Source organism: Vidua chalybeata, chromosome 4 (assembly GCF_026979565.1).
Source record: "Vidua chalybeata isolate OUT-0048 chromosome 4, bVidCha1 merged haplotype, whole genome shotgun sequence".
Taxonomy (NCBI): domain Eukaryota; kingdom Metazoa; phylum Chordata; class Aves; order Passeriformes; family Viduidae; genus Vidua; species Vidua chalybeata.
In genome coordinates, this window is record NC_071533.1 from 38,609,064 (window position 1) to 38,633,391 (window position 24,328).

Genomic DNA, 24,328 nt, shown 5'->3' on the forward strand with positions numbered 1-24,328 from the left:
GCAATGCACAATCTTAGAAAGTCATCTAACAAGCATCAACCCTTAAACCTTTAAGATCAACCAATGTGTTTATGAACACTAGGAATTGTGATGTCAGGGGTTAGGTGAATGAGTGAGGATTTAGGCTTTATTGTTGAAAAAACCACCTGACTGCTGTATAATGGTCATCCCTAATGTCTATTTCCTAAGTAAGCACCCTGAGTGCTTATACAGCGCCTTGTCAATTTTGGGGCTTCAGTTTGGCGCATCAGAGGCGCTTCCCTGGCCGCGTTCACACGGTGCTTTGCAGCCCCCGGGCGCGGGTCGCTCTCAGCGCTGCCGCACGCCCGCTCGGCGCGGGGGGCGCGGGCGCTCCGCGGGCGCGGTGCCGGAGCGGCCGGGGCGGGCCGGGCCGCTGTTGGCTGTTGCCATGGCTCCGGCAAGCCGGGGGAGCCCAATGAGCGCTCTGCGGCGGTGCCGAGGGGACCAGCCATTTTGCTTATGGAAAACAATGTGACATATTATGCTGTGCTATACCGGGGAATAAACAAAAATCCCGTCGGGGGACGCAGAAGAAACGGGCATACGAGTGAGTAATCCCGGCGGCAGAGCGGGCTCGCGAGCTGCCATTTTGACAGGCTGGCGGCTGCCGCTCCCGCCGCTGGTCGGGGGAGGTGGAATGCGGGGCGATAATGCTGCATATCTGCTGTCAGGCAGCGGAGCGGGGGTTTGTCGTGTGAAGGCAGGGCTCCTCCGCAGTGCTGTCTCGGCAGCTCGCTAGCCGCCGCTCGGAGCGGAGCCGGGCTCCAGGACAAGGGAGTCGCCGCTGCCGCTCGGAGCGCGGCTGGCGCCGGGCGCGGCGCTGCCAGGAGCAGGTGTGCGGCTCGGCCCGGCCCGGCCCGGCCCGGCGCCGCTGCGGCTCCCGGGCTGCGCCCGCCGGGCGAGCTGCCGCCGCTGGACTCGGCCACAAAAGGGAGCCGCTGTGCGCCTCGGCTGCTGCGGGAGAGGTACCTGGGCACGGGCTGGTGCGGGTCTGTGGCACAGCTGGGCACGACTTCGTGCAGGAAACAAGCTTCTCTCGGTATCTGTGCCTTGGAAGGTTGGCTTTGGTCGGTGGCTGGTTTAGAGTGGTTGCTGAATTCACTGATCTGTCTGCGTTGTCCTTAAACGTTTCGATGTGAGTAGTGTTCCATATGGTTGCTGATTCAGAAGGATGCTTCTAATAGATGATAAATTTTTTAGTAGATAATTCTACTAAAAGGCAAGGATTTTTTTTTTTTTTTTTTTTGGTTTGGATTGTCATTGTGTTTTTTATTATCAGGATAGCGTGGGTGAAATAAAATATGATAGAACTCGTGAGCATGTTTGCCTTACATTACGGAGTTCATCACTAGTGGATTCCATGCATTGTGTTCAGCCTCGGTGTTAGATTTAAATTGTCCAACTGCTGCTGTGCACTATGTAGGTCATAATAAAAAGCAGCTTTTTCACCAGCTTTCAATGCCCCAGTGCTGTGGTTGATTAGTTTGTGGTACTTGTGCTGTTAAGAGTAGTGGTATTAAAGCCAGCTCACACCTCCTTTTTAAAGATATCGCACGTTCCGTGCTAGACAGAGCACAACACACCCATTGTGTCCCTCCGTTTGGCGTTCAATAAAAGGAAGGAAACGAGCACTCCACATGGAGCACCAGCACATTAATAGCGCAAGACGGTTAAACTTTTATTGAACAATCCCAGGGATTCTGAGATAATCTACTGAAGGTAGAGACAATAAAAACACTTAGATGTATATAAGGAACTAGTAGGAATGGAAGAGGTCTTCTGATAGGGACTATGTGTTAATGCTATAGATTTTCAGTGCAAAATGAATTGTTCCGAATAGTTATTAATCACAACACATTTGCTGTAGTTAAACCTAGGTCAATAAAACCTCAATCCCTCAGGACAGATAACGTTTCTATTTAAAGTAGCATTTTCCATGCTACCAACTGTATTCTTATGCATTAATACAATTTCTGACTTCTCTTATAATGAAATGCATTAAATTATTCTGAAAACTGATCTAAATATTCTGATTCACTTTGCATCTATAGAAAATAAAATTATATTTTGGTCTTAAGCCTTCTTTAATAATTATGTGGATTTAAATCCCACTGAAATGAGCCATTTGTTTGGACAGTTGAGTGGGCATGAAATCAAGAATTCGAGGTCTGGTATCTTTATAGTTAAATTAGTAACCAGCACTCTGTAACTAGGAGCCAAATTCCAGTGTTGTTTCTGTATATATCCTGCAAAGGCATTTGAACAAGCATCATCAGCAACTATCCCCCAAGTGAGACATTGCATTTGGAAACAGTAGTACATAATTGAATTGCTACTATGTGTTCTCCCCATTAGAAAAGCTTATTGAACTATTTCAGGATTCTGTTTTTTGATGAATGCACACACACCAACTTCTTTATGCCTCTGTGTAGGGGTCACACTGTAAGTGGTTTAGAGAACTGCCTTCATCTGTGATCTAGAAAGTGGAATGTGCCTTTACAGTGTGGTACTGCATGAATATTTATGATTGAGTCTGTAATTATGAGGAAAATTATAAACAAGCAGAGCTAGTATTTAAGATGTTGGTAAGTCTTTAACAAAGAGGGAGATTTTGTTACAACAATAAGAAACATGGATATAGCAGTATACAAAGTAAAGGGTCTTGCAGTACAAGGTGAATTGATCCTCACTGTAGATTCTTCTCACTATGAAGAATTTATGGTTTGAGGAAAACAAGTGAAGACTAGCAATGACTAATCAACTAATCACTAAACAGTGTGCACCCATTAGGTGCTAAAAGATGCATCTCATTAGTCAGTATTATTTAAACCAATATTCTGTGCTCTCCATTCTGCTTTTCTCCTTTGGTTATTTTTCTCATATCGATTCCCAGCTTCCCTCTGCTTCCTTACTGTCTCTTTGGCAACATCTGATCCCATCAGAGCTATTTGTAAATCAAATCGGTGACTGTCAGTAGTGGTCATGGACGTACTGCAATAGAATCTGATGTGGAGGAAGAATTTAAATGAGTTAGGGATAAGAAACAGCAACTAAGTAATGAGCGTATCCAGTGCAAACAAATTCCACATCATGTAAGTTTTAAAGGCTTAGAATTGGGTCACTGATGTAGAAATCAAATGGGCATGCATGGAGAGGGACATTTTTCCTCTCATGATGACATGAAGTGTACTTATAAATGTTTACAAGAAGACCTTGACAATAATATGACATAGGACAAATTGGAAAGCTTGGTATTAGAAATGATAGCATAGAGTTCTAGTTGAAGTCTAGAAGGTTTTCAGGTTTCAGTGGAGCCATGGTCTTTATCAAGAGGTGATTATGCATTATTGGAAAGCCTCTAGGTTATCCAAAGTCAGGCTCTCTCTTGGTCAGCAGAGATGTAAATAACATCTTTAACATTACACATGTTAAAAACATCTAAAACAAAACATCTAAATGCTTTAACATTGCAGTAGTTTCAAACATTTTTTAGACAGATGACCTTAGAAGGTGACTCTGGATCCATGTGTAGCTCTTAAACAGAATACCAGCAAAGCAAAAACAAGCAGATTAATCCTAAAATGCAGTGTCATAGTAGCAGGTGCAAATAGTAATAGAAATAAGAGACCAGGATGACCGAAGGAGGTAAAATGAAGTGGTGTAACAGCTTATTTGGTATGCTGTTTGTTTAAAATAATCAGGTTTAAGCAAACAGTGATAAGCATCAACCAATCATGGGTGTGTAGAGCACAGTAACCTTATAAGAGCTCATGTGGAAATGTGTTGTCTGTCCTCAGCCTGTGGATTCTTCTCAGTGTACTTACATACATGACCAACCTGTGAGCAGCAATACAGATGGGGTGTGCCCAGGGAAGGTGCTCAGGTATCGAGTTAGGGTACGTTGTATGATGTTACACTGTGAAATGGCTGAATGTCACTTCTGCACCAGAAGGATCAGGTATTGAATGTAATACATCAATTATGTGGTTGTGTTGGGAGTGCACAGCCTTCATCAGATGTGACCTTGGAACTGTACTTCTGCTGCAGTGAGGCTGTCTGCACAAAAATAGAAATAAAAATTGTCAATTTCTAGCTGTTTGTAAGCTGGAATTGTACAAATGTATACTTTGTTGTTGTGTCCTACTGCTCTGATACCAGTCCTTTCTCATGTCATTATTTCCTATTGGATTAAGCATGTTACTGTTGCCTGTCTGAATTTCCTAAATTTATAATTTATTGTTGTATGTAGCATGTAGTTTCCTATACGAGAGAAGACTGTGCCATAGATGCTTTGTGTTCATTTTTATTCAAATAGTCTCGTGTCTTTTCATGAAAGTGTTTTGACAAAGCTGACCTTTCTGAAATTATGAAGCTTCTTAACATTTAAAAGCTAAAACAAAAACTAGAAGGACTTTCAAAGGCACTGATGTAATGGAAAAGTTCATGTATGGGAGGGAAAAGGGAGAGAAGTAAGTACTTAAGAGGGCAGCATGTATCTTTGAGTAAAGGCATGCTAGATGACAACATTTTAGATCTACTTCTGCTTTCAGTGTTTTTGAAGCATGTAATGTATTTTTCTGTTCAGATGTATTGTTCCATAACAGTGATACATCATAGCTAATGCTGCTGTGAAGTAGGAAATTCCAAAGGCGGACCCTTTTCTTCTGTTATTTCTAACTTCTTTCCCTAAATAGATTGATTTTTTTGGTCTTTCTGTACTGAATACAGATAGTGTTCTGACTCATCCACCCTTAAAAACCTCACCAACCACCATCAGGGGGTTGGGCTGAATATCACAGATGTGGTTCTGTGTTCTTAAGTAACCTGAGTAACATAGTGCCCTTTTGAAGAGGTGGTGCTGAAGGTTCTGAGTCTCAAAGAATAGTGGGAAAAAACACCCTAAAAGGAAAAGCAAACATTCTGCCTCTTAATCATTACTATGATCAAACTATATACCAAATTTTTCATTAGCCTTTTCATGAAACAGCTGTTAAATAATGCTGAGAGATAGAATAATGAAAACTTCATTTCTTTTAAGGGTACTTGTCTAGCATTTTATGTACATGTATTAAAGCAATGTACAACTGACCTGTTTGACGAATACTAAAGCTATCCTTAGTTTATCAGCAGTGGCTTAAATTTGTCCACAAGCAAAACAGCTTTATTTTTTTGCTTCTTCAGGACCCAAAAGAATATACAGGAATGCATGATGATACCAAATGGAAATGGAATCGGTAACTGCAGTTCTCACAGCTGCAAACCAGATTCATTTAAGTTTATGAAAACAGTAAAATGCCTTGATTTCTAAGGGTTGTGTTTGGTTATGGGATCATGAGTTATGCTAATCAGAAATCACTAGTTGTGACTGAAGGTCAAAATAGGTGGAAAGGTCTTTGTGTTTTTTTCAAAGAGTTTAAGAGCAACATGTCTGGTTTCTTAATATATTGTTGTTTTTGTGGGGTTTTTTTTGGTATGGGTTTTTATTTGGTTGGTTTTTTCGGTGTTTTGGTTTGGTTTGGTTTTTTTTGGTTTTTTTTTTTTCTTTTCTGAACAGCACCAGTAGGTGAAATCCCAGTTCAAGCAGGCAGCAAGGCTGAAAAGCGACTGTAACCCTTCCTAAGAGGCTTAGGTTGGATGGTGTAGCCTGTGATTAGAAGGAGTAGGGACTATGTCAAGAGCAGGACAGCCACAGAGAGTTCTTGTCAGCATGATGCCATGTTGTCTGAGGACTCCTAATTAACCATAGCCTGAACATAAAGCTTCACCACCACAGTGTACCTTGAGTGTGTTTAATAAACCACATATCTCTCACTGGGATTAACTTGCTGAAAACTAATACTTTGTCAGAGTTAAGTTTAGCAAATGGTGGGGTGGAGGAGGCTATCCAAGATTCAGTTATCCAGATCAATTCTGATGTCTGAAAAATGCATGAACTAGAAATTACATGTTACTACAGAGGGTCTCTGTGATATGAACAGTATTTTCACTACTTGAAGTGACTACAAGTGAAAAGTAGAGATTCAGGCAATAGAACAAAGCATGGGTTAGATAAATTGGATGCTTTGAGTGTTGTTCTTCTTTTGAAGAACATGAAAAAATGAAAATGTTCATTTTTTCTTAATAATGAAAAATTAGACATGACTATAAAATAAAAAATATCACTTTTTAAAAATAAATAAATAGGTATAAACATTTATAAAAACATAAATGTAATCTGACATGTTGGCATCAAGCAGGTGCAAATTGACATTTGTAAGGTACTAAATACCTGTTTCTCACAGAATTTAGTGTTCATTTGAGAACTTCAGATTCTCTTATCTGTTGATATGAGAGCTTTTCTAGTACTTTGGACTATGATAAATAAGGAAGAGTAAATAATTGGTATGAGGCAATTATTGATTGGTGAAAATTACAAATAATTGTATTTCATGAAGGTTATTTAGTAAATCTCCAGCACAGGATGTTTTTATCTCCAATAAAGCAACCATCATGGACATTCATAAGGATTGGGTTCATGGATTAGATGGCCCAAGTTTGTTGGTATTTCAACTGCTTTGCTGTTTGCAAACATCATGTGAGTTTTCAATTTCAGAGTGTTTCAGCCTTTGAGACAATCCTAAATTTTAGGGATTGGCCTAGGTGAAGTATACAATAAATAATTCCCTTTTGAACATACAGGTCACACTACTGACTTTTATGTATTTTGCACTTTGCACTTGTTAAAATCTTACACAGTTATTGTCTGATCTGGGTATCAACCTTGTATTTTCTTTCTTCCCACTAATAGTAAAGATATTAAAGAAAAGGAAGTAGTAGGAACCAAAGGTGTGCCAGTGCAAAACACTGGGTATGTTTCATTTAATTCGTATATTGAATAGGTAGCTCACACTGCTCCTTCTAGCCAGTTAGGCAGTTACACATTTTAATAAGCAAATTCTGACAGAAGACAGCAGTTGCCAGCACAAATTTAATTTAATTTAGGTTGTGGTGAATTTCTAATGAACAGGGAACTCTAAGCAGTGACATTCTCCAGATAATCAAATTCATGGTAATTGCAGTTTTTCTTTTGGAGAAATCTCTATTTGTTAGGAATCTGAAGGAAATAATTATTTCAGTGTGACTGATGCAATGAAATGGTTTACTTTGAATAACTAAAATATAAAAGAGGCTAATCAAATGAAGTGCTACTGTATGAGAGCAAAACGAAAGGCTGACAGGTTTGACAGTAGAATAAAGATCAAACCAAAGGCTTTGTTTTGACATACATGCAGATAATCAGGCAAATTCAAGTCTTTTAAGAGACCTCTTCTATAAGGGTCACTTTACAGATACGGATCATGTAATCTGAGCCTTGCAGATTATCATTCTACTTTTAAACAAGTACAAGAGAGAGGTTTTTAACTCCTTATTTGCATAGCTGTAGATTTACACATTCATATGTTATTGCCATTGGCATTTGAGTCACAAATGACTGATTTATGGTCTTGAGCAAAGGCCAAATTCAGGACACACTTTTAACTGTCAGGACTGCAAACTCTACAAAAATTGTTTGAAAGCCAGCACCTGTTTTAATTAATACATACAAAGCAGTAGGAGGATCCCTTCCAGCTTGAGGAAATACTTCTCTTATGAGCAAGGCAATAATTATTGCAGAGATGGTATGCTAAATTAATTCAGGTGTGAATTTGTTTTTTGTTCTATTTAGTGATGAAATTATCTTAAACACAATTCTCTAAAATCAGTCACTGCTTAGGTAAACAACACAAATGAAAATAAACATGTCAGTAATAGCTACAGAAAGTACAGCAGGGTCAAGTTCTCTTTGCAGTTGGTGCTGAACGTGAAAGATGGAACAGGCTTGATGCAGGTTTATTAACAGGTGGCTTTGACCTCTGCTTGACTACAACACCAGTGGTTTCTTGATTTCCTTGTAGCAGAAATGAAAATATATAGGGTGTCTGAGGAAGAAGCAAGTAGTAGCTTTGTAGATGAACTTGGGAAGTGTTCTTATGATAAAAGATTACTTCTACTTATGAGTGGATGAAATGTACGTGGGAGAATTTGAGCAGATACTGTGAAGAGACTTTTGGGAGTTGCAAGAGGAGACAGGAAGAGAATTACAATACTGCTTGAAAGATAGATATAATTGCTGCAGTGACAACACAAAGAGCTATCTATATATGTCCTCTATTCTGGGGCAGGGACAGCTTCAGTGGCTTCAAAGAAAAAAAAAAAATTAGACTGGTCTCATGGGGTGCATCTTGCATAGATCAGAACATGTTACTTAAAACCATGGGTTCCGATACTGTAGTTAAATTGTGTGTTGACAAGAGGCCTAAACAATAGCATTCCTCATGTGGGACAAAAACAAAATTAGAAATCAGATTTCAAAAGTGCTGTGGAGAAATCAGTCTTCCCAGGAAAAGCTACAATACCTGCTCAGAGTGAAGGGGAAACAGGTGTAAAGAAACATGAGTCAGTTCCTTGAGGAGTTCACATACTTGAGCATTCAAGGGTTTTTGGGGGGGGTTTATTTTTAAAAAACCCCAAAAAGTCACGTTTGCATTCTAGTCAAATCTACAACCTATACACAGTGTACCAGGGCAAGGTGCAGATTTAATTTTTTAATTGATTTTTAGTCTTCATATGCACACATCTGAAATTTTCAGATTTGAAAACAAATTTATCTCCTTCTGCAGTTTTATTCTTTATGTTGTATTTTATTCTTGGGAGACCCAAATGGATGAGTCCTGTCCCTTCACAAACACTTCAGATGAAGCATTAGAAGTCTACATTTTCAATGTGATTACCCATTATGGAAATGGAATTCTCTCTAGCTGTCCTGCACCAGCAATAGAATAATGCAGTTTTGAGGATGAGATCAGGTGGTAAGGATCTTTCATTTCTGTCCCTTGGTTTTGCACCAAATAGTTTTAACTGGGACAAAGTCTGTTAGAATGTTGGTGGGATAATTTGTGTGTTTTGCTTTATACACAAGTGTATTAGGGCTGCAAATGTCTTTATGGAAAATGTCTATTTCTCAGTGGTTTTAAAATTATGAGCTGAGCTGGAGCTTGGAGGTGGCTTGAGTTCAAACATGACTTGAAAGAATAATTATATTGCAAGCTTTCTTGTGTATAGTCCTGTCAAATCTATGTAATTCTACTGTCATCTTCAGTATTGTATATATTGTAGTTAGAGTTTTATGGACTTTATTTTCCAGTATGTTTAGGAACAGCTTCTCTTTATAGTCATTAAAACTGTGGGGTTTTTTCTGAACTGATTGCAGATAATGCTGTGAAAATTTCATATTCAATACATAAAATTGTTAAAACAAGCTAATAATATATGTAATTTAAATCTTCATAAAAGCAACAACTTCTTTTGAATTCTGGACTTATTTTCTCTGGTGATGACATGGATAGTTTTTACTAAGCACTTTCTTAAAGAGCTAAAAGGATTTTTAGCTTTGCTTTGCCCAGAAGCAGATAATTTTTTAAATGAACTTTTTTAGGGATAGGTTTGGAGCTATACTCTGAGGTCTCTACCCTTTTTGGTGAGTACAATAAACAATTGTAAATTTTTTACCCTTATGTTTACAAAAGTATGAAATCTAACTTCTTGTTTCTCATAATCCTAAATTAGTATCTTAAGTTGTTAAGTGCTGAAATGATGATTCAAGTTTGGTCTTGTAAGAATCCAGTCTGAATAATATTTTTAAAAGCAGGGGCATGACTTCAACGCAGTTGTTCAACACCTCAAACCTGGGTGTTTTCTTTCCCAAGACATATTCTAAACAAGGAGCATTTAAAGGTTTGTTGGAAGAGGGCAGAAAGGAATTTAGCAAAATTGCACAAATTATATTATTATAGACTTTAATATTTCTGAAAGCTCTTATTGGTGTTTTCTGTCTTTGAATGCAATGGTAGGAATCCTCCCTGAATTAATTAAAGTAGTTACAGTAAATGCGTGCTTTTAAAATACCATTGAAAAGGCCTTAGCATCCAACTTTTTGTTGTTCTAGCTTTAGGTTCAGCCCAAAGTGCCTGTAAATTTCTTTTGAAGAATACTGGAAAGATTTATCTAAAAGATGAAAAACAGTGTTGCACCTGTGTTTATTTGTGTCCCTTGATATCATGATTTTCTTATTGTCATTACATCAGCATTTTAGTCTTACTCTCATTAGTAAGATCTGGGCTGAAAGGGTTGGCACCATCTTGAATGAATTTGCTAACCTTCTTTCCAGTGTATTTATTACTGGAAATAGCTTCATGTGTTTATATCCACAAATTTTATCATATTTTGGGGATGTTCTGTTAGATAAATAGTCCTACCTCTTAAAACTTGATGAGCATCAGAAGTTATGTTCAAATTGTGCTGTGCATTTCAACTTGGAATCCTGAAAATGCTAACCAGATTTTCAAACTGAGGTCAGTGCAATTGTGTTGTTTTTTCATCTTAAACTTTCTGTGCTGCCTGTATCAGACACACCTGTGAGTTTGAAATGTCACCATCAAAATCAGGCTAAGAGGTCACTAGCTTCATGAGGAGGAGGAATCAGGAAATAGAGATGCCTTTGTGTTGTCATTTCAAAGGCAGCAATGTTTCAATGCTACATCATAAAAAGATTTTGTGTTGACTTCTTTAGGTGTGAATCACATAAAAGTTAGCATAGAGGTGTAATTTTTTATATTTCAATGCTATTTCTCTTTTAAAAAATACTATTTAAATGATTTGAACTACTCAACTCATGGACAGTTTAGACTTTGATCTTAACTCACGTGTTTCTAGTTCATGCCACCCATCTATCATAAGCTGATTTTGTTATAAATAACCAAAAGCTGTACAGACACTATGTAAAACTATTAGTGATTTCCCCCCTCTGTTGTTGCCCTCTGGTTTCAAACTCTGGTCTTCATCTGAAGATGAACTGTCACTCGCATGTAATTTTTTTTTTACCCTGCTGATCAGAATGTAAAGACTGAAAAAAATAACATCAAATGTTTTTCCAATGTTCTCATTATGAGCAATTTGTTTAATTGCTGTAGGAATCAAATGTGCCTGAGCTTAAATTTTAAGTCAATGGTTTCAAAGCAGAAGTCAAGGCAAACAGAACACAAGCAGTTTAATGTGTTTTTGGACACTAAATTTGTAATAATTAAACTTCTGCTAAGATATGTCTGCTATCTACTTTTGATGTCTTTATATACAAGGCTGTAATTTGACAACTTTTTTATCTCTACTGTCTCTTTTGGGAAGTAAGATACAAAACTGTGTGATTAGCTATGCTGTGTAAATTTTGTAGAGAAAAATAACCTTTCAACTTCTCAATTTTGTTTTTTTTTTCATTTAGGTTAAATTTTCAAGCCACTTTAGAAGCAGAGGATACCACAAGTCACTGACTTCAACCTTCAAGTTTTTTAAGTGCAAATGTGCACAACTCTATTGTTGCTTGTAGTGATCATTGTCTAAGGGTTAAAGTTGAATTTTTCTGTTTTGGGCAGTCATTTCATCAAGCTGATGAACAGTACACAGCCTTAAGGGGAAAGAAGGGATTTTGAGCTGTTATTACTAATAGGCAGAGGAATTTGATAAACAGAGGATGTTAAAAGTTCTGAGGAAGTAAACAATTTCTAGGAAGGGAAATCCACCTGTCCATGTCTTTGTTTTTCAAAGAGAGGAAACTATGTAATAGGTGTAAAACTTCATGGATACAAAATAGGATATCTACTTCAGATTATGTTACCTTTGACTTCCAGTTCTCATGTATCTTCAGAACACCTCTCCCAACCTTCTTCTGTGCAACTTCAGCCACCTTAGATTTATGATATGACACAGGTGCTTCTTCCTCTACCCAATGTGCAAAATATCTATAGTCATATTGGTCCAAGCTTTCAGTTTGTTGCTGTTTAAGAATATTTTTAAGGATCTTTTCTCTCCACCTTTCTGGGTGGCACTGGCCTTTGTCATATGAATTGGGGTCTCCTTAATGGCCTAATTTTCCTAAGGAATATTCACTACATCTCATAAAATGTGCAGTTATACTGGCTACTAAAAACAGAGATAGCTAAGAAGTCTTGTTTTAGAGTTGTCTCTGTAGGCATCCTTCCTTTTGGAAGATTTTTTCCATTCAGGAAGAAAGTTTGTGGTGGAAAATACGGCTGCAGTTTTGAATACTTTATTACTGCTGTTCAGTGATCAGCACTGGAAGCTTACTGATGAAGAAGAATTAGGAAATTTCTAAAAATCCTTAAAGTAATGTCACCCATGGTGACGGTGCTCTTCTTGTCTCTGTTATTTGCCACTTAAATGAGGGTCAGATTCTGTTAGCTGAAAAATTATTTCTGACCTACAGATAATTCAACACAGAGCAATTAACTGGCAGCACAACTGTAACATCCTGCCTTGAGTATAGCAAATATCAAATTGTCTTTCCTCAGCTAGGAAAAGCATGAATATAGTTCAAACAAATGTTTCAAACTAATAGCCTGTTCTGCAATTAACAGTCCTGTAAAGAACACAAACAGCAAACAAAAACTGTGAAAGAGCTCTCATTTTCACTTAGCTGAAGCAATACATGATAGGTGGCTACATTATAATGTGCCTCTATTAACAAGAAGACAAAACAAACACAAGCTCAGCACTGATTTCCTGAGCCATTCTTCTCGTGGGCTAGGACTAAGTGGGGTATGGAGTAGCCACTGGTGGGTGTTGGTATCGTGCTTTAACTTTGCCTTTGGGAGATGTAAAACTTCCTGGAAACCTTTCCTGGAGTTCCTTTCCCTCCAAGCTACTAGTATGAGGACTTGTCAAATCTTTGGGGAAATGATGATCTTCAGGAACAAAGAAATTTGAGCAGGAAGGGGTCAGTTTTCTGTTTTAGGAGCTTCCTGTTGAGTGTGCTACATCGTACTGCAGAAGGGAGATTCTCGTAGGGAGCAGGAGCAGGCGTGGTAGACTCAGGCATTTTGGCACCTCCCTTTCTTGCTGATAAGCAACATGAAGGTGGACAAAGGTGGAGGCAGTGTAGCTGCAAGTATGTTCAGTCTGCTGGTGTCATGTACCTGAGCTCTTGAAATAACTACCTTCTTTGCAGCCTGAAGGACTGATAATTGTCATGATTATGTGAAACTGTGAGCAGCAAAGAGTTTGCCAAAGCAATTGTGTCTTGGTGAGCTTTGTCTGACTTCAGCTGTTTCTTTTATGTCAATATCTTATGTTGCCATTAGAGGTAGGAAACATAAATACAAATGTTGGGCTACTGAAAACCAGATATTGCCTTTGAAATCAGACTAATGGGGGAAAAACAAAGAGTTAACAGAAAAATAGTAGACTCTGGTAATATTACTTTTTATTCTAAAATGCTGAAGAGTTATCTCTTTAGATTGTGTTTTGAGTTGGTGAATCATAGTAGTAAAATGAATAAACTGGCTGAAGGAACACTGATGGAAAGATGGTTCTCTACACTGTTGTTTGACTTTAGTGAGAGGTTTTGTACTCATTTGAGGCAACAAATGCTCACCCTAGGGTTCAGTGCCTGAAAGCTTCTTTTGCAGTAGCTTGGCTGTTTCCTACCTTCTATGCTATGAGTAGCAGAAAACATTAAAATTACTTAATCTGTAAAGCTAAGGACTGTTTTTCATATAGGTCCCTTGTTTTTTCATTACTAGCCTGGCAGCTTAGTAAACTGGCAGAAAACCATTGTGTTAATTATTGAGAAGCCTAAATTCCTTTGTGGATTTAGTCATGGTAATTGGAATAGAAGCTCAATACAGAGTGCAGAGGTGTAAAGCTGGCCTGGCCATAATCTGGTGGTTTAAGAAAAAGCAGAATGGTGTTAGGCCTTGTGAGCTCCGTAACATAAGTCTTTGTGAAGCGGAAGGAAGGATTTGGGACTTGTGTTACTTCTGTGGATTTTTTTTTTTTTTCCTTACATGGACCAGCAGCTTGAGAGTGGCAGCTGCACAGAGGATCATGGCCCCAGAGCCTGGTGATGGCAGTTCTCCCTTGAGAAGTGAGCAGAGTTTTATCCATAGATAACTCTGGGAAGGTGTTAATGTTACAGAGTCTATTGCTCGGGTGTAAATATTTTGGATGTAAGTGAAGGCAGTTGTTCAAACTTTCCTTTCTCCTAGGTAAGTTTTTTCTTTCTTATGCTTATGAGAGTCCAGTTCTTGCTCTGTGAGCCGCATGAAGTATGTGATTACTCTATGAAAGAGGGCCAGTGTCCTCAAAAGACCAGACAATAGCATGACACTTGGTATTGTGTCACGGAAGTGGGAGCTGTGACTACAAATCCTTCTGAAAGTTTAATCCAGGTTTTCCATAGCCGTGGCAGATGTTTTAATGCCCATCAGTAAAGTGTTTTTAAAAATAACATGGTGGTGTAACATCATCTTCCACGTTTTTGATAAAGAGTGGAAAAAACCTGAGAACATCTTTTGGATACTTGTGCCTCAGATTTAGAATTGCTAAAACACAAGGTTGTACAGGACAGCTGTCACCAAAGTCATTTCATTAAGACAAGGCATTGCTTGCTTGGTTCAGGAGGAGAATTTTAGCTGTTAAAATTAGCTAAAATTTTAGCTGGTGTTATTAAACTGTTAAAAGACATACAGATACTTAGAAATTTGGGTGTATATATATAAAATGGGTATTTTTAAAATTGCCCCTTTTCATTTGGGCTAAAAAGACCCTGTTACTTGAAGTGGTAAATCACAGATTGAGAGTCCTAGCGTAGGAAAACCCCCCTCTGTAATGCCCTCAGCACCCTCCCAAAAAAACAACTGCAGTCTTACACAAGACACAGTCTAGCAGAAAACAGACCTGACGGACAAATAACTTTGTACCAAGTTCTTGAAACAATGGCCTAGCAATGTATATTAAGAGTGAGATTAACAATAAGCTTCTGTTCCCCATTTCCTGAAAAGGCCTTCTCATATTTATTTTCCTGTTCATTTTTAACTGTTTGCTCTTGGAACAGAGGAAGTTGGTTTTACTAGAAAAATAGGCAGGCATATTATCCTGTTGGTCCAGTTTCAGAATGATAGCTGCAGTGGCTGTAGTCATTTTTCACATCATTATGAGAGCAGTTACATGGTTTGCACCCAGTTATATGGAATTGGCTAAAGATTGGTTAAAGTATTGGAATTGGCTCTAACAGATGACTAAGAGCCTTTAAATATTTAGATAATATGCTTTCAATAGTTGGAGGAGTTTAAATGCCTGTGATTTCACTTCAAAGTTGAGAGTATCTTTACATTTTAATGTAGTTTTTTGGTGCTGATTTAAAGGTATAATAATAATTTTTAGTGGATTCTATGTGATATAATGGTGTTATTAAACATACTAAAAATTATAACATATTTGCTTATTATAACTGTAAAATATCTTACAAAAAATGGCTAGGGGTTTCAGTCTAACATAAACCTAAAGTCAAAAATGAGAACTCAATATAGCTAAAGACATTTGGTGTCTTAAAGAGAATGCAGGTCTGCTGTTCTGCAGAACAATAGCAGAATCAACTTTTGATCAAACATGTGCCATTTTGCAGACCAGTTCATGTTAATTAAGTGAGAGTGTGATTCTTTGCACTTGCTGTCTTGATCCATGTCTTTCAAATGCATGAGTTATCTGTAGAACACTTCTGTGACAAATTCAGAAGGCTGCTTTGTGTATAGGCATATATATATATATATATGCTTTTGTTTGAGTATAGGCATCCCTGGCACTAAGTTCAATCAACACATGTTCATTGTATTTTTACTTACATCATGTTATACAGGATTAACCACAAATAATATTGTATATGACCTATGTGTAGCAAAATATTCCATCCTGTCCAGGAGCATGGCCAGCATTCTTCATAGCAGAAGAATTCCATTGCTTTTCAGCAGTGGAGGCTACTGAAAACCACATGACATTGGAAAAATGTAGGATCCATCAAGTTCCTATATGTCTAAAACACTTGTGAGGCTAGGTGAAGTCCAGAACAAAGTATGTGATCCATAGCTTTCCTTCTGTAGATTTCTTTTTTTCCTGCACTCTAAAAATACTCATTTCAGAGACTGAGGTGATCAGTTCTATGAATGAACACTCTTAAGGGAGACTTCTGAAAACAGAGTACATCCATTTTCTTTCCATTCTTGAACATTAAATTCATTTAATGTTACCTGTCATAGTTCAGATGAAATTCAAATTTTATTTGGAAAAAAAAATGAACAAATGAAAGAAATCATATCCATACTTCTCATTTCTTCCTGAGGCAGGTAACATGCAATTCATTTAGACACACTATCATACTACTCAAAGGCATTCCAGCAATCTTAAAGTACATTAATAGAATCATGTGTAGAATAATACAAGGAAAAGGAGTCATTACACCTGGCTCTGCAGTGTTCACCTGCATATCTTGAAATGTACATGGACACTTCTCAAAAGGATTATTCTCATTCAGCTATTCCATATGAACCTTCAGTGACTCAACTGTGTTGGAAAGGCTAGGCTTAGAAAAATCAAGATTTCCGGTATGGGAATCTATGCAGTGAAGTGTGTATGCAAATTTTGTCTTCTGGATCTCTTACTTATCAAGATTCTTTCCTCTGGTTTATGAAAATCTCTGTAGTGTCTGTCCTGTTATGTCTGGCCACAGAGCTCCTGGAGACTTGCACCAAGTACTACATCAGCAGTGTGAACTGTATACTTCTTAGTCGTGTTTGAGTTCTTTAGTACTAAAAGTTGATTAAATCACACTGGAGTGGGTCACTAAAGAAATTAAATTCTTAATTTTAGTATTATATATACATATACATTTATCTTTGAGACCTAGATGATATATGTGATATTTCTGACATCTCATGTTTCCTGTGGATAAAGATGATCTGATTTGTATGCACCTTAGTGCTAAAGCACCTTAGTATATATCAAAGCAGTGCTTATGTCATGTTTAGTTAATCCTATAAATACTAATAGGTAAACTGTCATTTATTTGCACAAATACAGTTGCAGAGAGTGTGTGAAGACACAAGGTACCAAGATAGGTTAAGTGCTGATGGTGACTCAGCTGAGGGCAATCTGTCTTCTGAGAAAATGCCTCTGAAAAGAAATGCTGAGCTGCAAAGTCTTGTGTAATAAATTGTGTCACTAGTAAATTGGTACTGCTAATAATGACTTTAACACATACTTCTAGTTTTGTGCTGCTGTAGTATTAGTATTCAGCATGTGGATATTTATTGATTTAGCTTGTAAGCAGCAGATGACAGCATTATGGATGGCAAGGTAATGTAGAATCTGACACTAGTGGTCTGGTAGATACAGGTCTTGTATTTATTTACAAACTGTACTTCATGTTCCACTTGACCATTACAGCTCTCAAGCTGGCTATAACTCACACATTATCTGAAATTTAAGCTATTGGAATACTTGAATATCTCTGTTCATGAATCTCAAATATAAACTGAGCTTTTTATCTTTACTGGACTAGTTTTGTGGTAAAATGATGGTCTTAAACTAGACATCAGGAATGAAGTAGCGATAATGATTAATTTAATAGGTTGGTATTTAGAGTTTGTGGGTTTTGTTGTAGCTTCTTTTAACTGCTGTAACACTAAAAATAGCTGAGATCAAATGGAAAGGATGCTTTTGAGCTAACACAGACAGAATTTGTGCTATATTTTTACATTTAGCAGCTTTTTCATTATTGTTTAAAGTGTTCTATAGCAAACGATTTTTATGCAAGTCTTCAGGACAAAATGTGCTTTTCATGTTTGTATATAACAATAAGCATTGCTTTACTTGTTTAACAGTGTACTAAACTGCTTGTGTCTGACATCCTGTTTCATGTGTCCATATAACTTCCAAACAGCTACTGTTCATTAATAAATCAGAAATTGAGGTGTCCCATGGTGTTCTAAAATGTTATCAAATGAATGTGCTTAAGTAGACGTGACTGGAAATTTAGCAGATATTGAAACATGTTGCAATCTTACCACACCAGCCTGTTTTAGATTTTGAGCTGTGAGAGTAACTGTAAGTCTCATAACTTTTCCTTGAACAAAAGTAACAAAATTGTTCCGTGGCAGTATCTAACAGTGTGATGATGTTTGAGAGCTTTTTCTGAGGAAGCAAAACCAAGAACTGCTGAGATATATAGAGGGAAGTTAGAGAGAAAGATATGATGGAAGCTTTCTCCTCTACCAGAAGAGGCTGCAAAAAATTAAAATGTTAAAATAAAATTTTTCACTCAGTTTATCTACATTTTCTTAAACTTCAAAGTAATTAGATTTTATGTACCTGTGAAGATGTTCAGGGTCTTTTCTTAGAGTCATTAATTTGTATTTATGCTTTCTGTTTCCCAGAATGGGAGGGTAAGTTGACTGGTTGGCAATGTGACAGAGGAGGACAGGAAAATATTTATCATGTCACTGAATGGCCCTGATCAAAAAAAAAAAAAAATGGAATGCCAGCAGCTTCAGGTCACTAGGCTTCCAGAACAGTACTGTTGCTGAAACTGTAAACATGAGATGTAGACTAGAAACAAACTACTGGCTTCAGTCTTAGTATACTGATTTGTCCTGTCCTTGGATGTGTATACCAGTCAGATATGATGGACTTTAATGCAAATAGAATTGTTCCTATCTCAGATAACCTTGTGTATAGGAGGCAAAACATTTTCAGAGATAACCAAACTCAAAAGGTGTTCTTCACATTAAAAAAAAAAAAAAAATCCATGGTAGTTCATTGTCTGAGCTAGAGGTTATAATCTTCAAGGTCCCTGATTTCATTTTAACAGTACTTTGGTTTGGTTTTTTTCATCAACAGTGGTTATTCTCTGCTCCTTCTGTTTCTTTAAATAAAAAATTGGACAATGAACAAAGTTTTTTTGCTATGGATTTCCTGATTTTTTTTAGCTTGGGTTGGGAGGCTGCTTGTTCTGTATTACATTTTCATTTCGATAGTAGGCAAGCCCACTACTGCTGAAAATAGCTCAAATGTTCTTCGGAAAAAAAAAAGCCAGCAGCTTAGACTCTTTCTCTTTTTCTTTTGCAGACACTTGCATGTGAGTTAAATTAATTTCTTGAGAGAAACCTTCATAAAGGGCTAAATAAACAAAGTCTACATATACAGAAATTTCTTACTTCTGCTGCATTTGAGACACAGCTAAACTCATCTGTTTGGTAAGTCATACTTTTCTTAAGGATTTGTCTTTCTTCCTGCCCTTATGACTTGCATTTCTGAGTTCCTAACTAGTGTTCAAAGAAAACCAGCTTTGGCTTGCTGGTAGTACTGGTGCATTCTGTATATGAAGTACAAAGATCAATCTGCAAGGCATTACGGTGCTGCTTTTACAAACTTCAGAATAGTATCTATGATTCTGTATGCCACTTTGGTATACATGGGGTTTAATCATTTTTCTAGTACTTTGTCCTAATTTTGCCGTTATGAAGGCATTAAATGTTTTAAAGCAAAAGTGGTGATTATTCTGTCTTGGATTTACCTGTTTGAATGTTCTGTATTTAATAAATTAATTTAAGAATGTGTATTGCAAAGTGTATTCAGTGTCAAGACAGAGTTTAAAAATAAACTTTCCCAACATTCATTCAAGTCTCATTGATTTTTGGTTTCACCTATTCTAGATAAAATAGGTTGATGTTATTAAATACGATGCTTTGTTTTTTTCTTGGTGATGTGCCTATTTCATAGGACAGTAAGCATACTTATCACTAGTCTTTAATTGATCATATAATTCTGTAAAAGTTCTTTTAAAGGTATTTATGTCTTATAGTGTCTGGGTTTTGATTGTACAACTTGAAACTTTTTTTTTCCTTTGATTATGAAGTATTAACTGAGTTTGACCCAAACAAAAGCAAGTTTGTCCTCTACCTTCTATTTTCATTCTTTATTGCAATAAAATGAAGAAAGTCTTGGAAGAGCAGAAAATGGTGTGCTCTGTGCTGAGGTTTTTCTAAGCAGTTGGCTGGCATTAGATGGCACCCTATATATACCCAGTCCATCTGATCACTTATGCTGCGATGCTTTGGCTTACCACAATTACCGTGTACTTACATACTGCATGCCCTAGTTCTGCACAGCTTTTTGCAGCCTCTGCTACAGCCCTGACATCAGTTTATTTCAAAAAATATGTTGAAAACTTAATTTCCTATTTAAAATAAGTGTTATATTTAATGTAAAGCAATAGTTATCTTTGCATAGAAAAAAAAAATCCAAACAAAGCAGATCAACACTCTTACATAGAACTGTTTGGAGGCTTTCCAATTAATTTAAGTTTTAGTAAGAAGCTTTCCATCTTATTTTTGGATAAAAAGAGAAAAGCTGAAATGGTTGTCTAGATTTCATAAAAAATATCTTACTTGTCTTACATTGAAGGTTTTCATATAAAAAGAGTTTGTCACCTGAGAATTACTTCTCAAAAAGCTGAAGCTTCTGAAGGAACTTAAGACACCTCAGAGGCCATGCTGCAATTACTCTTTAAGCAATTTAGAAATATGTGATCCCTTAACATGTCTGAAAATATAGCTGGAGGAGAATTTACACATAAATAGGCTGTATAATAGACAAAAATATGTACCAGTTATTTTCAATGAAAAACAGTGCTTGAACTGTTCAAGGTAAGGGCCAGTGATGGTCTATTAATGATCATTTCTTAATTCATGTAAGTTTGAATTTGCCATATATTTTGCACGTAATTTTTGAATGAATAACAGGGCTGACTTAGAGGAACTTGTATCTGGCACGCTAACACAACCCAAACTTTAGCTGAGTGAAGTTGGCACAAAATTCAACATAAGAGAGAAAATCTCAGGAGAGCAGTGGAATTCCTTTCCTTGAATAAGTATACCTCTGCATTCATGGGGAACAAATGGTAGTATTTCGTGCAAGTTTCTGCTTTTTACAGTGTGTCTTTGTTCACTTCCCAAAAGGGGTGTCAAAAAAAAAAAAAAAACAACAACTTTCTTATTTGATTTTTTCATTTTACTTAATTATATGGTCCCAAGGAATCCATTAAATCTGGGATGACCTAACACCATTGTTTATAACTTTTTGTGTATGTAGAAAAAAAGCTCAGAACAGTTTGGTTACACAGCTGTGTTCCCTCCACAGTGTCCTTGTGAGCTCAAATAGAAGGGTAGGAGGCAGGTGTATCTATGGGCATTTTGTGATGGAATTATTTTTTCAAAGTGTCTCAGAAAATGTTTTCTTTTTGCCAACATAAGTGGTAGCCAAACAAAATATGATATTATTGAACTGTTACCTTGAGAAACAAAGGATCATGATAACTTAGATTTCTTGTTAAAGCTTTGTCCTGAGAAAGACCTTAGCTTGTGCTGTTTAGTCATGATGTTACATGATGGTGTGGTCTTCTGTTCATTTACTGATGACAGTGAGTTTTATGGGAACTGTTCTGTATGGGATTCTCATCTGTGATCTAAGCATATCAGCAGATCATAGTAATATGGTGAAACTGCATTAATTTAATATATGACAGTGCTGGAGAAGAAAAAGGTGTTTTGAAAACTTGAAATCGAGACCTGGTAATAGAGTAAATAAATCTGAGAAAAGGCCATCATGCAGCCATCTCTTCCTCACATTAATGGCAGACGGGGGGTATACCAAAATGGAGATGCTGAGAACATGCATATGTGAGACCTATGAGTTGTGTCTGCACTGGACTACCTGGCCATGTGGTATTTTCTGATAGCAATATATAGCTCTGGAAAAGTTTGTGATGTGATTCTGTATGTAACCAGCTGCTATAGAGGGTTGCAGTTTTTATGGCATCCTGGTTATCTCGTGTCTGCAATAGTGCAAAATTGCAATGCCACTTTGCTGGTTTTGGAGCTTAGGCTGTGCTTAACCTTTCGATAGATCCAAATGAAACAGGAGCTGGCAGGATTCCCAGCATCTCACAGTAGCCTCTGCTCATCATCATTAATCTGTGGTTTGGGGGAAGAGAGTAAAATTAATCACTTTATTAATATTCAAGTACAGCAGTCAGCATCTTTTGTAAGAATAATTTTAACTATAACATCTAAGCTTTTGGTAGCTTAACTTTTTAAGAAAACCACTGTCTTTTAGATAAACATTTTCCATGTTCTACAACTTCAAAAGTATTAATTTTCCATCTCAAAAAAAAAAGAAAAGGAATAGTTGCAAGTGAAAAGCAGGTACTTTTGCATATGAAACAATGAATAATTTTCAATTCTGCCCCAAGCCTTGAGTTTCATTTGATTCTAATTTTTGTGTAAGTTTGAAAAGTACTGATTTAGGAGTAAAGTTGCATATACATGGCAGAGAATTCACCTTTTTAGCCACAAAACCACAGAATGGGTAAGGTTGGAAGGAAGCACAGTGAGGTCATCTGTTCCAAGATCCCTCCATTTGTGTGCTTGTACTTCATTGAGAAAAGCATGCTTTTAAGCTCTTTCTCTTCCTAAATAATCTAATAAGTATGCTTTAATCTATTTTCAAGGTGGCTCACATAAGGCATTATGTGATTATGTTTACACTTGTAAGACTGCATTTGTCTCCATAATATTAATGTCTTAAGGATTGGTATGTTTCCTTAGTGACTTACGCCCCTAAATGTTTAATGCTGTTAGAATGTTTAATGCTGTGTCATCTTTAGTGCTGGACATGAACTTGGGCACCTAGGCTCCTTCCACACTTGAGACTGCTAATGATTTGTTTCCCAGAAAGGTTCCCTGTAACAGTCATTTAGTACAAATGCATTTAGAAAGGAAGTGTCCTGGTGCAAAGGAGACTTTTAGCATGTGTATCTTCACTAGCCTGTGCAAAAACAACAGGTAAAAAATGTAGTAGCAGCTCCAGCCTTTTGAAGCTGAAAGTTCAAGCACCAAGTTCCTGTGTGCGAGTAGCCTCTCGACTTTGAAACTGCTCCGTGAGGCACCTGCATAGGATTCACTTGTATGATTTATCTTGATAGATCTAGTTAGCTAAGACATGAGGTGCAGCAGAGCTGTATGTGTGACCCTGAATCTCTGTGAGGCCTCTGGACCTTCTGGAAGGCAGTGGATTTCTTCTCTAAAGTCCAAAAAGGTTGAAATAAGAACATAGATAAACAGTTTATATATCTAATAATGTCCTATTGTCTTATTTAATTCCTGGGAGGGAAGGAAGCAGAGGAGGTGCAAATGGGAAGGTGAGCTATGTTGTTCATGTAAAGGGACAGGTGATTTGGAGAATGAGTCCTCTGTCTTGATAAGATTTAGTCCTTCAGAACAGTCAGGTTCTGACCAATGGATAGAAGTTTTCAAGATTTTTCGTAGCCTTCAGTACACCGAATTAGCCAGTTCATCTTTCCACAGTGATGGTTAGTCAAATAAAGGCACTTGGAACTTGCTGTTAGAGGTCTGCTGGATCTCCAAATGTGTAAAATCACCTTTTAGTTCCTACTTCCCTTCTGGGTCCTGCACAGAGCTTTCCAGTGCTGAAAAGGGAAGCTGATGGCTGATTTTAGGAATGTTACAGCTCAGGCCCAAAGTAATAGTTTAAAAATGAGAATAAAACTCATGTAAAACTTGGTTAAAAGCAAGGATATGAATTATGTGTACATTGAGCAAGAAATTTAGATGTTATGGCTTAAAGTCTGGGGACATTCTAATGTACTGAAAGATTCTGCTTTTTCCTGTGAAAGAAAGAGTGTTTAAAAATTATCTGAGACTTCTGTAAGCAGAATTAAGCTAGTGTTGAACGTTTTTGAAAAATCTTCCTTAAAGTGTCTTGACTTCATCTGCAGGCAGATTCCTAAAAGCCTACCTGTAATGCAACTGACTTGGAAATAATTGTACAGTTTCTTGCTTTGTAGCAGCTGACTGCATGGTGATTTTCTAGCAAAACACTTAAGTGACAGGCTGCAGGTCAGCATGGTGTTGATCTGTCTTCCTGGGATTTAGGAAGTCTCATCCAAATGACTTAGAGTGCTGTAGTGAGATGTGCCAAGTGTTTGGTTGTAAAATCAAATGATTCATCAATAAAATTCACATTTTTCTAGATAGGTATTAAAATACATATATTAATAATAAGGAATGGGTAGAACAGCTGAAATTAACAGAGTGCTGACTTCTAATTAGAATTTGAACAAACCATTATTTCAGATTGAAAATGCAATTATGTGACATAGGTAAGGAGCATGCTTTTATTAAAATTTCAGATCTTTGTATTCTTTGGGGACAGGTAGAATGAAAAGTAATAGTGTGACAGTAATGCTGTAATACTTGCAGTCTGTTCTACTCTTAGCAATAACATTTAAGTGCTTGACCAGAATGTT

The 24,328-nt window shown here is 37.2% G+C and overlaps 1 protein-coding gene across 2 annotated transcripts in view; it reads left to right on the forward strand.

Moving 5' to 3' along the window:
- Window positions 1–419: 419 nt before the first annotated feature.
- SORBS2 (sorbin and SH3 domain containing 2) overlaps window positions 420–24,328 on the forward strand; it is a 144,209-nt gene continuing 120,300 nt past the window's right edge. For both annotated transcript variants that reach the window (XM_053940092.1, XM_053940089.1), the window contains exons 1-2: window positions 420–568; window positions 19,069–19,196. The gene's annotated coding sequence lies outside the window, so the exon portion shown is untranslated. The remainder of the gene's footprint in view (window positions 569–19,068; window positions 19,197–24,328) is intronic.